The sequence below is a fragment of the Schistocerca serialis genome, chromosome 12, assembly GCF_023864345.2.
Source record: "Schistocerca serialis cubense isolate TAMUIC-IGC-003099 chromosome 12, iqSchSeri2.2, whole genome shotgun sequence".
Classification (NCBI taxonomy): domain Eukaryota; kingdom Metazoa; phylum Arthropoda; class Insecta; order Orthoptera; family Acrididae; genus Schistocerca; species Schistocerca serialis.
Genome location: NC_064649.1, coordinates 140,909,351 through 140,923,992, shown reverse-complemented (window position 1 = coordinate 140,923,992; position 14,642 = coordinate 140,909,351). Strand labels below are relative to the sequence as shown.

Sequence of the window (14,642 nt, the reverse complement as noted above, 5' to 3'; positions counted from 1 at the left end):
CATTGTAACACAATTAAATATTTATGGTAAATCTTAACAGTAAACTTCGTGTTTGATTTAGTCTCAGTAACAGTCACAGTAAAGCCTAACCTAAAATGATGATGATGATGTTTGTTTGTAGGGCGTTCAACTGCGCTGTCATCGGCGCCCGTACAAAGTCCCAGTTTTTTCGCAGTCCAGTTTTGCCACTGTCGCGAATGATGGTGCTGATGATGAAACGATGATGACAACACAAACGCCCAGTCTCCGGGCAGAGAAAATCCCCATCCCGGCCGGAAGTCGAACCCGGCATCCTGTGATCCAGAGACAGCAACGCTAACCATTAGACTACAAGCTGACTAACCTAAAATGTTCGCATTTAAAATAATGAATGTTTCCTAGTGACGTCAATTTCACCACACTTCACACTCTTAACCACAGAGCTCGCACTCTTTGACATAACTTTAGCTATACGCCTTGGTTTATTTGCGTTTTGTAAAGCATGTGGAACGTGTTACCTGTGGCTATGAGTGTGAAGTGTAGTAAAATTAACGTCGCTGGAAAACATTAATTATGTTGTCCAGAATACTGTGTGGGCCAACAACCAAGCAGCGGACACTAATAATTGCAAGTAACGCAACAAAATCGAGCTCATAACGTGAACAATTCACACCGCCCTCAGAGACTCGTTTATACATCTGGCCACAGCTACAAGACTCCCACACTGCTGCAGACAATAAATACACTACTGGCCATTACAATTGCTACACCAAGAAGAAATGCAGATGATAAACGGGTATTCATTGGACAAATACATTATACTAGAACTGACATGTGACTACATTTTCACGCAATTTTGATGCATAGATCCTGAGAAATCAGTACCCAGAACAACCACCTCTGGACGTAATAACGGCCTTGATTCGCCTGGGCATTGAGTCAAACAGAGCTTGGAAGGCGTGTACAGGTACAGCTGCCCATGCAGCTCCAACACGATACCACAGTTCATCAAGAGTAGTGACGGACGTTTTTTGACGAGCCAGTTGCTCGGTCACTATTGACCAGACGTTTTCAATTGGTGACAGATCTGGAGAATGTGCTGGCCAGGGCAGCAGTCGAACATTTACTGTGTCCAGAAAGACCCGTACAGGACCTGCAACATGCGGTCGTGCATTATCCTGCTGAAATGTACGGTTTCGTAGGGATCGAATGAAGGGTAGAGCCACGGGTGGTAACTCATCTGAAATGCAACGTCCACTGTTCAAAGTGCCGTCAATGCGGACAAGAGGTGACCAGGACGTGTAACCAATGGCAGCCCACACCATCACGCCAGTATGGCGATGACGAATACACGCTTCTAATATACGTTCACCGCGATGTCGGCAAACACGGATGCGACCATCATGATGCTGTAAACAGAACCTAGACTCATCCGAAGAAATGACGTTTTGCCATTCGTGCACCCGATTCGTCGTCGAGTATAACATGGCAGGCGCTCCTGTCTGTGACGCAGCGTCATGGGTAACCGCAGTCACGGTCTCCGAGCTGACAGTCCATGCTGCTGCAAACGTCGTCGAACTGTTCGTGCAGATGGTTGTTGTCTTGCAGACGTCCCCATCTGTTGACTCAGGGATCGAGACGTGGCTGTACGATCCGTTACACCCATGCGGATAAGATGCCTGTCATCTCGACTGCTAGTGATACGAGGCCGTTGGTATCCAGCACGGCGTTCCGTATTACTCTTCAGAACCCACCGATTCCATATTCTGCTAACAGTCATTGGATCGCGACCGACGCGAGCAGCAATGTCGCGATACGATAAACCGCAATCGCAATAGGCTACAATCCGACCTTTATCAAAGTCGGAAACGTGATGGAATGCATTTCTCCTCCTTACACGAGGCCTCACAACAACGTTTCACCAGGCAACGCCGGTCAACTGCTGTTTGTGTATCAGAAATCGGTTGGAAACTTTCCTCATCTCAGCACGTTGTGGGTGTCTCCACCGGCGCCGACCTTGTGTGAATGTTCTGAAAAGATAATCATTCGCATATCACAGCATCTTCCTGCTGTCGGTTAAATTTCGCGTCTGTAGTACGTCATCTTCGTGGTGTAGCAATTTTAATGGCCAGTAGTGTATGTACCATCTGATGACCAATCGTTAGGCGATTCGAAACCGTTAATGAGATAGTAAAAATTGTAGAAGAAAAGAAAAGGCGACTGGCTGCAGTAATTTGGAGAAACCCTTATTATGTCTTTTAGGTACTCACATCAGAATATTTTTCAGAAGCGGATATTTCTACTGCAAGTCTAAGAGACGGTAAGAAGTGAGTGTAGGCAGAAATGACGCGCAGACTCTGTGGAGACGGCGGTGTCGTGGTTAGTGGCACGAGCAGACTGCGTGGACAGCAAGTGGTTCCCGCAAATGCTGGGCTGTTTCCTCGCAGTCTCTCCGCCTCTGCGGCCGGGCAGCGGCTTGCATAAGCACGGTCTTGTTTTTCCACACACAGCGCACTGAGTTGCGGTACGGGACAGAGCAACGCTGACTGTACCCGCCGAGTTGCGTCACCCACTACTCATACCCACTCGCCTTGTTGCCTTCTGGTAAGCGCCGCAGCTATTCCAGATAGCCTTCATGAATTTCAATTGTGGTAACGTAGAGAGGGGAAGTGGCCGACGCTTCACACTTTCGCAAAGGCACAGATCGGTTCTATCGGAGACAGACAATGAACACCGTTTTACTAGCTCTAAACTCTCATCTGATAGTGACGGTAGCTGAAACGTCGCCCTAAATAAAAATATATTAAGCGATACAGACAAATTTACTACCAAAAATTAAGAGTGATCACAGATTCATTTAAGGGGGTGGTAGGACGTCAAACGGGCCGACTTGCAGCAGGAGAGTCACCACAGGACATTTTAATTTCCACTGTCTATACTTTTACAAATAAATTCATGAAACTTTGTCAACATGACCAGGAAGGATTCAGGATTCACACTCATAGCAGTGGAAGTGCAAAAACGTAACAAAATAAATTTTTTTTAGGTATGAAATTTCATCATTTTTTTCACTTACTGTTGGCTGCATTTGTTGCTATAGGCACATGTTTCTTCACAAGTAAGAGAGATTCTTTGATGAATTTTGAACAGCATACAAACCATACATACAGGTGTATGAAACTCTAGAATTTTCCAAATCTATTAAAAACTGTGGTTAAAAATTGAGATAATTAACTACAAAATTTGATTTTTTTTCCAAACATAAAGTTTAAAATGTAACAGCTCTTTCATTTTTTCATAAATTAAATAGATTCTAGAGTTTCAGACACCTGTAAGTATGGTTTGTATGCTGTGCAAAATTCATCGAACAGTCTCTCTAACGTCCGCAGCTCGTGGTCGTGCGGTAGCGTTCTCGCTTCCCACGCCCGGGTTCCCGGGTTCGATTCCAAGCGGGGTCAGGGATTTTCTCTGCCTCGTGATGACTGGGTGTTGTGTGATGTCCTTAGGATAGTTAGGTTTAAGTAGTTCTAAGTTCTAGGGGACTGATGACCATAGATGTTAAGTCCCATAGCGCTCAGAGCCGTATTTAGCCAGTCTCTCTAACTTATGAATAAAGAAAACTGTACCTATAGCAACAAATGCAGCCAATAGTAAGTGAAAAAATGATGAAATATCACACGTAAAAAAAATTATTTTGTTATGTTTTTGAACTTGCGCCGCTACGAGTGTGAATCCTGAACCCTTCCTGGTCATGCTGACAAAGTCTTATGAATTTATTTGTAAAAGTATATACAGTGGAAATTAAAATGTCCTGTGGTGACTCTCCTGCTCCAAGTCGGCCCGTTTGACGTCCTACCCCCGTTAAGGCATTTACACTGAAGCGCCAAAACAACTTGTATAGGCAGGCGTATTCAAATACAGAGAAATGTAAACAGGTAGAATACGGCGCTGCGGTCGGCAACCCCTATACAAGACAAGAAGTATCTGGTACAGTTGTTAGATCGGTTACTGCTGCTACAGTGGCTGGTTACCAGATTTAAATGAGTTTGGACGTGGTGTTACAGTCGGCGCAGGAGCGATAGGACACAGCATCTCCGAGGTAGCGATGAAGGGAGGATTTTCACATACGACCATTACACGAGTGTACCGTGAATATCAGCAAACCGGTAAAACATCATGTGACTATGTACTCACCCGGCGTATTACTATATCAAATTCTTCTCGGGTTTCCAGCCGGATCAATCTGTCATCGCCGGCCGGTGTGGCCGAGCGGTTCTAGGCGCCACAGTCTGGAACCGCGCGAACGCTCCGGTCGCAGGTTCGAATCCTGCCTCGGTCATGGATCTGTGTGATGTCCTTAGGTTAGTTAGGTTTAATTAGTTCTAAGTTCTAGGGTACTGATGACCTCAGAAGTTAAGTCGCATAGTGCTCAGAGCCATTTTCAAAGTGTCTCACACAAAAAAATTGTACTATGCTAAAGAAAAGTGTAATTATATATATATATATGTTCTCCAGAGGAAGTAGTTTCAGGATTTCATAAAAGGTGTCACAGTTAATGTTGCCTAGTGTTCGTAGTAAAAAAGAAAGCCGTATAAATGTCCGGAATTCTAAGAAACTGCACGGTTTACATGGCCACCAATCAAAGTGTTAATCAATTAATCATCTGTTCCCATACAACACTACTTCATCAGGCGATTACTGTGTCTCAAGTTTGGTGTCTTTGAGCGTGACAGCAATGTCAAACAGGCAACACTGAACTCATCAGTGTTCCGAACGGCCCCGACTTAACCATCAGTACTGGGGAACGGCGGCCTTAACAGTAGCTATTCTATTGGGAGCTCATAATACACTAATTTATGTAGACTGGTACATATGCAGCCATACGTACCGTCCCAAAATACACTACTGGCCATTAAAATTGCTACACCACGAAGATGACGTGCTACAGACGCGGAAATTAACCGACAAGAAGAAGATACCGTGGTATGCAAATAATTAGCTTTTCAGAGCATTCACACAAGGTTGCCGCCGGTGGCATGCTGAGGAAAGTTTCCAACGATTTCCCATACACAAACAGCAGTTGACCGACGTTGCCTGGTGAAACGTTGTTGTGATGCCTCGTGTAAGGAGGAGAAATGCGTACCATCACGGTTCCGACTTTGATAACGGTCGCATTGTAGCCTATCGCCATTGCGGTTTATCGTATCGCGACATTGCTGCTCGCGTCAGTCGAGATCCAATGACTGTTAGCAGAATATGGAATCGGTGGGTTCAGGAGGGTAATACGGAACGCCGTGCTGGATCCCAACGACCTCGTATCACTAGCAGTCGAGATGACAGGCATCTTATCCGCATGGCTGTAACGAATAGTGCAGCCACGTCTCGATCCCTGAGTCAAGAGATGGGGACGTTTGCAAGACAACAACCATCTGCACAGAAGAGTTCGACGACGTTTCCAGCAGCACGGACTATCAGCTAGGAGACCGTGGCTGCGGTTACCCTTGACGCTGCATCACAGACAGGAGCGACTGCGATGGTGTACTCGACGACGAACCTGTGTGCACGAATGGCAAAACGTCATTTTTTCTGATGAATACAGGTTCTGTTTACAGCAACATGATGGTCGCATCCGTGTTTGGCAACATCGCGGTGAACGCACATTGGACGCGTGTATTCGTCATCGCCATACTGGCGTATCACCGGGCCTGATGGTATTGGGTGCCATTGGTTACACGTCTCGGTCACCTCTTGTTCGCATTGACGACACTTTGAACAGTGGACGGTCCATTTTTACGACCCGTGGCTCTACCCTTCATTCGATCCCTGCGAAACCCTACATTTCAGCAGGATAATGCACGACCGCTTGTTGCAGGCCCTGTACGGGACTTTCTGGATACAGAAAATTTCTACTGCTGCCCTGGCCAGCACATTCTCCAGATCTCTCACCAACTGAAAACGTCTGGTCAATGGTGGCCGAGCAACTGGCTCGTCACAATACGGCAGTCACTACTCTTGATGAACTGTGGTATCGTGTTGAAGCTGCATGGGCAGCTGTACCTGTACACGCCATCCAAGCTCTGTTTAATGCCTAGGCGTATCGAGGCCGTTATTACGGCCAGAAGTGGTTGTTCTGGGTGCTGACTTCTCAGGATCTATGCACCCAAATGGCGTGAAAATGTAATGACATGTCAGTTCTAGTATAATATATTTGTCGAATGAATACCCGTTTATCATTTGCATTTCTTCTTGGTGGAGCAATTTTAATGGGCAGTAGTGTATCAGTATTGGCTCTTGAGCAAAATAAGTTTGACAATTGCTGCTGACCGTCAACGTCATCGTTACCATCATCATTATCATGATCATTAGCCAGTCCATTGCTCGTTAATGTACTGCGATCTATAGCTGTACGCTTCCCTTTACATCGTCTTATATTCCTCAGTATTTAAGCCCCTAGTTTAGTAAAACGTCCTTGAGTATCATTCTGGCGCAGATGGCAACGCGATTGCTTTTGGAGCGAGACATACTTTATTATGCCGCTGATGTAACTTTATTAGTAGTGACTAGGAGCGAGTATCACCCGCTAACAACTGTGCTCGCAGACGAGCGAAGGCGATTAATGGCTGTTAGTGGGGCCGTAAACAGACGTTTAGCACACGCTGCGTAGGGACGCTGTTGTCGTAACACTGTGTCGCTAACCGTGCGCCATCTTGGAGAAGCCCGTGCCACCCTGTCACCTTATTCTGACGCTGTTTTGTTGCTTCTGTCACTAACTGAGACACAGCAGCCTGCTCCAAAACTACTGCAGTTTATCCTCCACTTTTCTCTCAGCACGAAAGATGCAAAAACCCGATGTAGAAGATCGGCACAGTTAATACCAGCATGGAAATACGAGGGTAATCCCAAAAGTAAGGTCTCCTATTTTTTTATAAGTACATAGACCTGTTTGTTTCTACAATGGGTTACATCAGTTTACAGCTTGAAAAATGGCTCTGAGCACTAAGGGACTTAACTTCTGAGGTCATCAGTCCCCTAGAACTTAGAACTACTTAAACCTAACTAACTTAAGGACATCACACACATCCATGCCCCAGGCAGCATTCGAACCTGCGACCGTAGCGGTCGCGCGGTTCCAGACTGTAGCGCATAGAACCGCTCGGCCACCACGGCCGGCTTACAGCTTGAACATTTAGTTATTTTTCGAGCAGTTCTCTTAGGTTGTTCGCAGATGATGCTGTAATTTACCGTCTAGTAAGGTCATCCGAAGACCAGTATCAGTTGCAAAGCGATTTAGAAAAGATTGCTGTGTGGTGTGGCAGGTGGCAGTTGACGCTAAATAACGTAAAGTGTGAGGTGATCCACACGAGTTCCAAAAGAAATCCGTTGGAATTCGATAAATAGTACAATTCTCGAGGCTGTCAATTCAACTAAGTACCTGGGTGTTAAAATTACGAACAACTTCTGTTGGAAAGACCACATAGATAATATTGTGGGGAGAGCGAGCCAAAGGTTGCGTTTCATTGGCAGGACACTTAGAAGATTCAACAACTCCACTAAAGAGACAGCCTACACTACACTCGTTCGTCCTCTGTTAGAATATTGCTGCGCGGTGTGGGATCCTTACCAGGTGGGATTGACGGAGGACATCGAAAGGGTGCAAAACAGGGCAGCTTCTTTTGTATTATCGCGTAATAGGGGAGAGAGTGTGGCAGATATGATACGCGAGTTGAGATGGAAGTCATTAAAGCAAAGACGTTTTTCGTGGCGGCGAGATCTATTTACGAAATTTCAGTCACCAACTTTCTCTTCCGAATGCGAAAATATTTTGTTGAGCCCAACCTACGTAGGTAGGAATGGTCATCAAAATAAAATAAGAGAACTCGAACACAAAGGTTTAGGTGTTCGTTTATCCCGCGCGCTGTTCGGGAGTGGAATAGTAGAGAGATAGTATGATTGTGGTTCGATTAACCCTTTACCAAGCACTGAAATGTGAATTGCAGAGTAATCATGTAGATGTAGATGTTCACCATTTCTGTCGATGCATTATTGTAGACGCTGTGGCAGTTTTTGTATGCCCATGTCATACCAGCTCCACGCCATGCTGCTCAGAAAGTTATGAACGCCTTCTTTCACCTCATCGTCGTCACAGATGAATCGCTGGGACCACAATTAACGCTGACTGGTACTGTGAGACTCTGAAAAAAAAACTCAAACGGGCAATTCAGAACCGGAGAAGTGGAATGTTGAGCAAGGGCGTACACATTCTCCATGACAACGCTCGCCCACACATCGCTCGGCAAACCGTTGCTCTCCTGCAACAGTTTCAGTGGAACATAATGACCCACCCACCCTATAGGCCTGACTTGGCACCCAGTGACTATCACCTGTTCCCTAGGTTAAAAGAGCATTTGGCCAGAAAGAGTAAAACTCCGTCGACGAGGTGAAAGAAGAGGTTCATAACTTTCTGAACAGCTTGGCGGCGAGCTGGTATGACATGGGCATACAAAAACTTCCACGGCGTCTACAAAAATGCATCGACAGAAATGGTGATTATGTCGAAAAATAGCTAAATGTTCAAGCTGTAAACTGATGTAAACCATTGTAGAAATAAACATGTTATGTACTAATAAAAATACAAGAGACCTTACTTTTGGGATTACCCTCTTATAAACAGCGTGAGTCACTTAGGACGTAACAGCCATTTTATTTCGTGAACGGTTACACATATCGAAATGCGGTTTGCGTAAAACTATTAGAGCGTTGAGGGGCACGTATGTCTCTGTTTGGGTAATGTATTTAGCGCTGGTATCGACGGAGATATTGAAGCAAGTACGTTTGCCTTTGTAGTACTTTTTATAACTGCATTCGATAGCTCTTGAGAAGAAAATTACAGACACATACCGTTTGTTAATGTTAACGATGGGAACCGCCGTAAGAAATTCGAGAAATATCGTAGGATGTGAGAGCATGGAGGCCGGGAACGGCATTTGCGGTGCAAACATGGACAAGTAGGCGTTTCGGATCAGACTGCGTAGTTGTATACTGTAAGGAAGGCCTGCGCTACGAGAATAAGGCTTTATTTGCCCTTGAACCAACTTACGACCTAGGTGCAGCTTTGCCTACGAATGTTGTGTCCGGAAATATGACATAGGCTCAGATCTAGCGTATCGCAAAGGGCTTAGGAAAACTATTTCACATTTGTGTATCTTGTCAGATTTACGTGAGATGAAATAGTGAAATCAATTGTTCATTCTTCAAAAATAAAGAGGTCTTATAAGCTGCGAAAAGCAACCACAGTATTAAATATCTAAATGTTAGAAGGAAGATCTGACATATCTTTTCCTGTACGTGGCTGTGTGCTTCTTAAGAGGTGAAATACATGCTGTCAGACAACTGTGTCCTCCTACACTGCTCTAAATTATATCGTTAGGGATACATTCACCGAACTAAACATTTTATTAAAATTACTTTGGTTACCACCTGTACACCGCAAAATAAATATTCTTCTTAACGAAACGCAAGCGCGTAATGACAGTATTATCAGCTACGTCCAGTACACGATGTCGACTTATTTGACACTGCAGAGCAATTTCGTACACACGTAAAGCAAATAAACAATTTTCTAACAATAATTTGGTAAGCACACAAATCACATAACATAAATTTTGTCTTAAAAAAATTCTTTATTTAAGCATGTGTTCAAACTGTTGACCGTAGAAAGATAGGCACATTTGCAACCGCCGTTCGAGAGAACAATGAATTACAGTGGATGATATGGTAGAAAATGCTCTGACGATTCGACGACACATATCATCTGGCAAAATCGGAGCTCCAACATAGTCTGCATCTTTGATTGCTCCCCAAAGAAAGAAATCAAGGTGAGTCGAACAGGGGGACCTCGCAGGCTATTTGACAACAGAACTCCGTCCTATCCAACGCCCAGGAAAGTTCTGATTCAGTATTTGCAATACTGGTCATTGTCGCGTTGCAGCCACATACCCTGTCAAACATCCAAGGTTAACTCTTCTAGAAGAACCGGCAGAATTTTCGTCGGAAATTGTGCGTACAAATGCCTGAGATGAAGTAAAGTACCACAATGTAATTTCCTATGATACCGCACCATGTGTTTACACTCCACGGCCTTTGATGTCGCACCTGAAGAAGCCAGTGTGGATTTTCGGCTGCCCGTGGTGCACGTTACGGAAATTTCAATTAGCGTGGTTAGCAAACGTCGCCTCATCGGTAAAGAGCACACGTTCGAAGAACGTAGGGTCTTCTCTCAGTTGCTTAAGGGCAAACCGATAAAACTGTGTACGACGTTCGAAATCACGGTCGCCGAGTGTCTGACGTAGTGACAGATGACAGGGATGGGAAATCTGTCAATCTAGGATGCGGATGACACTCGTCTTGCTGATTCCACGTTCCTTGGAAATGTGTCTCGTACCACTGTGAGGATTCATTAGCGTCGTAGCCAGAACGGCTTCTTCGTGTTAGTTGCAGTCTCCTTTCTTGTCCTCTTTTTGACGTTCAAACAGCCTGCCCGCGCTAGCGTCTTAATAATTTGTGCAATTGCCTGGCGCGTCGGACAATGCCGATCCGGATAGATAGCCCTGTACTGTTTTTACGGCATTTCTTTTACATTCACCATATAATAGTTGCATATCCATTTCTCCTCATTGGTGTACACGTCTGCACGCAGCGAATGTTGAAGAAGAAACGAGAGGCACGCAGTGCAGACACCTAGACAGGTGAATGTGTTGACATTCTGACGCAGCGTAGCACGAGAGCTCTGCTTCACAGTGTTTTCACCGCAAAGGCCGATTCCAGCCATCGTGTTCTCAAATTCTAGAACATTTCTCGAATTTTTTACGACATCTTTCAACGTCAGCATTAATAAACGCTTTATCACTAACTGTCTCCTCAACACCTGTCTAATGCCGTTCCGTTTTGGAAAACGTATTTGCTTCAATATACCCGTTTATACCAGCGCTAAAAACATTAACCAAACAAAAATACACGTTCCCCTCGAACTTTTAACATTTGCCGAAAACTGCGTTTTGAAATGTGTAACAGTTCAGGAATTAAAAGGGGTGTCTATGTCTCACGTGATTCATCCTTTTCGTAAGGAACGGAAAAATTAGTCTCATTATCTCTTTCTCTAGGGTTCATATACGGTACTTTGATCAAAGATTAACCTGTTACGGCCGGCCGGCGTGGCCGAGCGGTTCTAGACGCTTCAGTCTGGAACCGCGCTACCGCTACGGTCGCAGGTTTGAATCCTGCCTCGGGCATGGATGTGTGTGATGTCCTTAGGTTAGGTAGGTTTAAGTAGTTCTAAGTTCTAGGGAACTGATGACCTCCGATGTTAAGTCCCATAGTGCTCAGAGCCATTAACCTGTTACACGAAGATAGCAGCAAGACAACAACACTTAAGTTGCAATGATGTGTGTGTTGACAGCAGACTGCATAATGTTAACACACAGCGAACTTTCTTTGTATGTACACATGAACCCAATTGCAGTGCCTATTTTTCTGACTTACGTTATTTCTTGTGCTTCAGGTCGCTGCTACTTCACTCTACGTCAACACCGAGGGCACCGTACAGACCCATTGGGTAAGTCCGGAACCGTAAACACGTACATAGAACATTAAAAATACGTACTATTTATTTTATTTATTCTGGAAAGAACAGCGTCAAAATCCTTGTCATACACCTAACCAGGCATTCTTCATATCTCACACATGCTCAGCGTCCGCTGCTTCGCTCGCGTAGACTGTATGGCCTTCAGAGATTTCTTCGTTTTTGTTTAATCGAATCTTGATGTTGTTCACAAACTGCAACACCTTCTAAGCTTTTCACGCTAATTAAGGCCGTATAATCATGGCCTTCGCCGAATGTATCTTGAGTCAAAGTTTTTGTCAATCAGCCCTTTGGCGTGGAGATATTTCCATAGCAACTTGCATCCCGTAGCAAATATTTCTTTATATCTAACCGAAAAGTGAAATACCAAATTTAACTTAAAAATTTTTTAACGTACAGAAGTATTTTCAAAAAAATTTTCATCTCTATTTCACCCCGTTAGTTCTTCAGTAATTATTTAATTTCCGACATACGAGTAATCTCACCCACTATTTTACCCCCACAGTAATTGAAATTCAAAAAATGCTGAAACGTATTTTTTACTTTCTGGCTGAGAAACCAGATACCTGTTTTCGTAGTTCTAGCTTCAAAATTCCTTTAATAGCGACATACTTTCAAAAAGCCTTTGATCCCCTATTCCATATCCTTAGGAATGGAATTTCGGACCTTTCTTAAACGTTGCCTGCAGTATAAGATCCACACCGTATCCAAAATCCAAAATTCAAGTTTCTATCTTTACTGCCGGCCGAAGTGGCCGTGCGGTTCTAGGTGCTGCAGTCTGGAACCGCAAGACCGCTACGGTCGCAGGGTCGAATCCTGCCTCGGGCATGGATGTGTGTGATGTCCTTAGGTTAGTTAGGTTTAAGTAGTTCTAAGTCTAGTTGGCTGATGACCTCAGATGTTAAGTCCCATAGTGCTCAGAGCCATCTGAACCCTTTGAAGTGTGAGCAGAGAGTAGGGACGGATGGCAGTAACAGGGAAGCAGCCTGCTAACGTTTTTCTTTGTGGATGCGCACGGCTGGGGTACTAGATAAATGACATCACGTATTGCAACAGTGAGATGGCAGGTGTTTAATCTCTCTGATGCGAGGTACTGGGTTGTTTACCAACTGGGCTGCCGATGAAGTTTGTCTGGACGCTTCCGTCCTGTAGTGACTACTGAAACATTTCTGTTTTCTCGAGCTACATCTGAGTCTGCTGTTTGTGTGACAAGTCGGTGGAAAGATGAGCTACGCTTTTGCCCACAGTCACCGCTTCGCTAGTCACAAGGAAATTCATGTTGCAGCTCTCCACGCGGTCTGCTCGTGGTACGAGAGTGATTTCCGCGAAGAAGTGAGTGTCATCTCTTCCGCTGCTCACTTCCTTGCGTCGTGTTGACGTGCGGTAGGATACGATTGCAACGATAAATATGCCGCTAATAGTTTCATGGACGTGAGCCATATCGGAATTCCCTACTGAGCCTGCTGCTAGTTAATTATATAAGGGGGGGGGGCGGGGGGGGGGGGGGGGGTAGGTCGTCAAACGGGCTGGCTTGGAGCAGGAGAGGCGCCACAGGACATTTTAATTTCCACTGTCTATACTTTTACAAATAAATTCATAAAACTTTGTCAACATCACCAGGAAGGGTTCAGGATTCATACCCATAGCAGTGGAAGCTCAAAAACGTAACAAAACACATTTTTTTTTACATGTGAAATTTCATCATTTTTTCACTTACTACTTGCTGCATTTGTTGCTATAGGTAGACTTTCCTTCCTAAGTAAGAGAGATTCTTCGATGACTTTTGCACAGCATACAAACCATAGTTACAGGTGTATGAAACTCTAGAAGTTATTTAATTTAAGAAAAAATGAATGAACTGTTACATTTTAAACTTCATATTTAGAAAAAAATTCAAGCTTTATAGTTAACTATCTCAATTTTTCCCACAGTTTTTTAATGTTTGTATGCTGAAAAATTCATCGAAGAACCTCTCTTACTTACGAAGAAAAGTGTACCTATAGCAACAAATGCAGCCAGCAATAAGTGAAAAAATGATGAAATTTCACATGTAAAAAAAGGTATTTTGCTACGTTTTTGAACTTTCACTGTAATGAGTGTGAGTCCTCAATCCTTCCTGGTCATGCTCACAAAGTTTTATGAAATTATTTGTAAAAGTATAGACGGTGGAAATTAAAATGTTGTGTGGTGCCTCTCCTGCTCCAAGTCGGCCCGTTTGACGTCCTGCCCCCCTTAATTAGACGCAGCTTCCAATACTACCAGCTGTGACGGCTTCTTCTCGTTCGCCGGCCGTGGTGGCCAACATCTACATCTACATCTACATCTACATCTACATCTACATCCATACCCCGCAAGCCACCTGACGGTGTGTGGCGGAGGGTACCTTGAGTACCTCTATCGGTTCTCCCTTCTATTCCAGTCTCGTATTGTTCGTGAAAAGAAGGATTGTCGGTATGCCTCTGTGTGGGCTCTAATCTCTCTGATGTTATCCTCATGGTCTCTTCGCGAGATATACGTAGGAGGGAGCAATATACTGCTTGACTCTTCGGTGAAGGTATGTTCTCGAGACTTTGACAAAAGCCCGTACCGAGCTACTGAGCGTCTCTCCTGCAGAGTCTTCCACTGGAGTTTATCTATCATCCAATGAATCTCAGTCTGGCATCTGCTTTACCGACGATCAACTTTATATGGTCATTCCATTTTAAATCACTCCTAACGCGTATTCCCAGATAATTTATGGAATTAACTCCTTTCAGTTGCTGACCTGCTATTTTGTAGCTAAATGATAAAGGATCTATCTTTCTATGTATTCGCAGCACATTACACTTGTCTACATTGAGATTCAATTGCCACTCCCTGCACCATGCGTCAATTCGCTGCAGATCCTCCTGCACTTCAGTACAATTTTCCATTGTTACAACCTCTCGATACACCACAGCATCATCCGCAAAAAGCCTCAGTGAACTTCCGATGTCATCCACAAGGTCATTTATGTATATTGTGAATAGCAGCGGTCCTATGACAC

General features: G+C 44.4%; 1 protein-coding gene across 1 annotated transcript in view; it reads left to right on the top strand.

Moving 5' to 3' along the window:
- The window catches only part of LOC126428420 (peroxidase-like), a 346,222-nt gene that overhangs the window by 116,965 nt on the left and 214,615 nt on the right, over nucleotides 1-14,642 (top strand). Inside the window, exon 3 of the mRNA XM_050090348.1 lies at nucleotides 11,537-11,590. The gene's annotated coding sequence lies outside the window, so the exon portion shown is untranslated. The remainder of the gene's footprint in view (nucleotides 1-11,536; nucleotides 11,591-14,642) is intronic.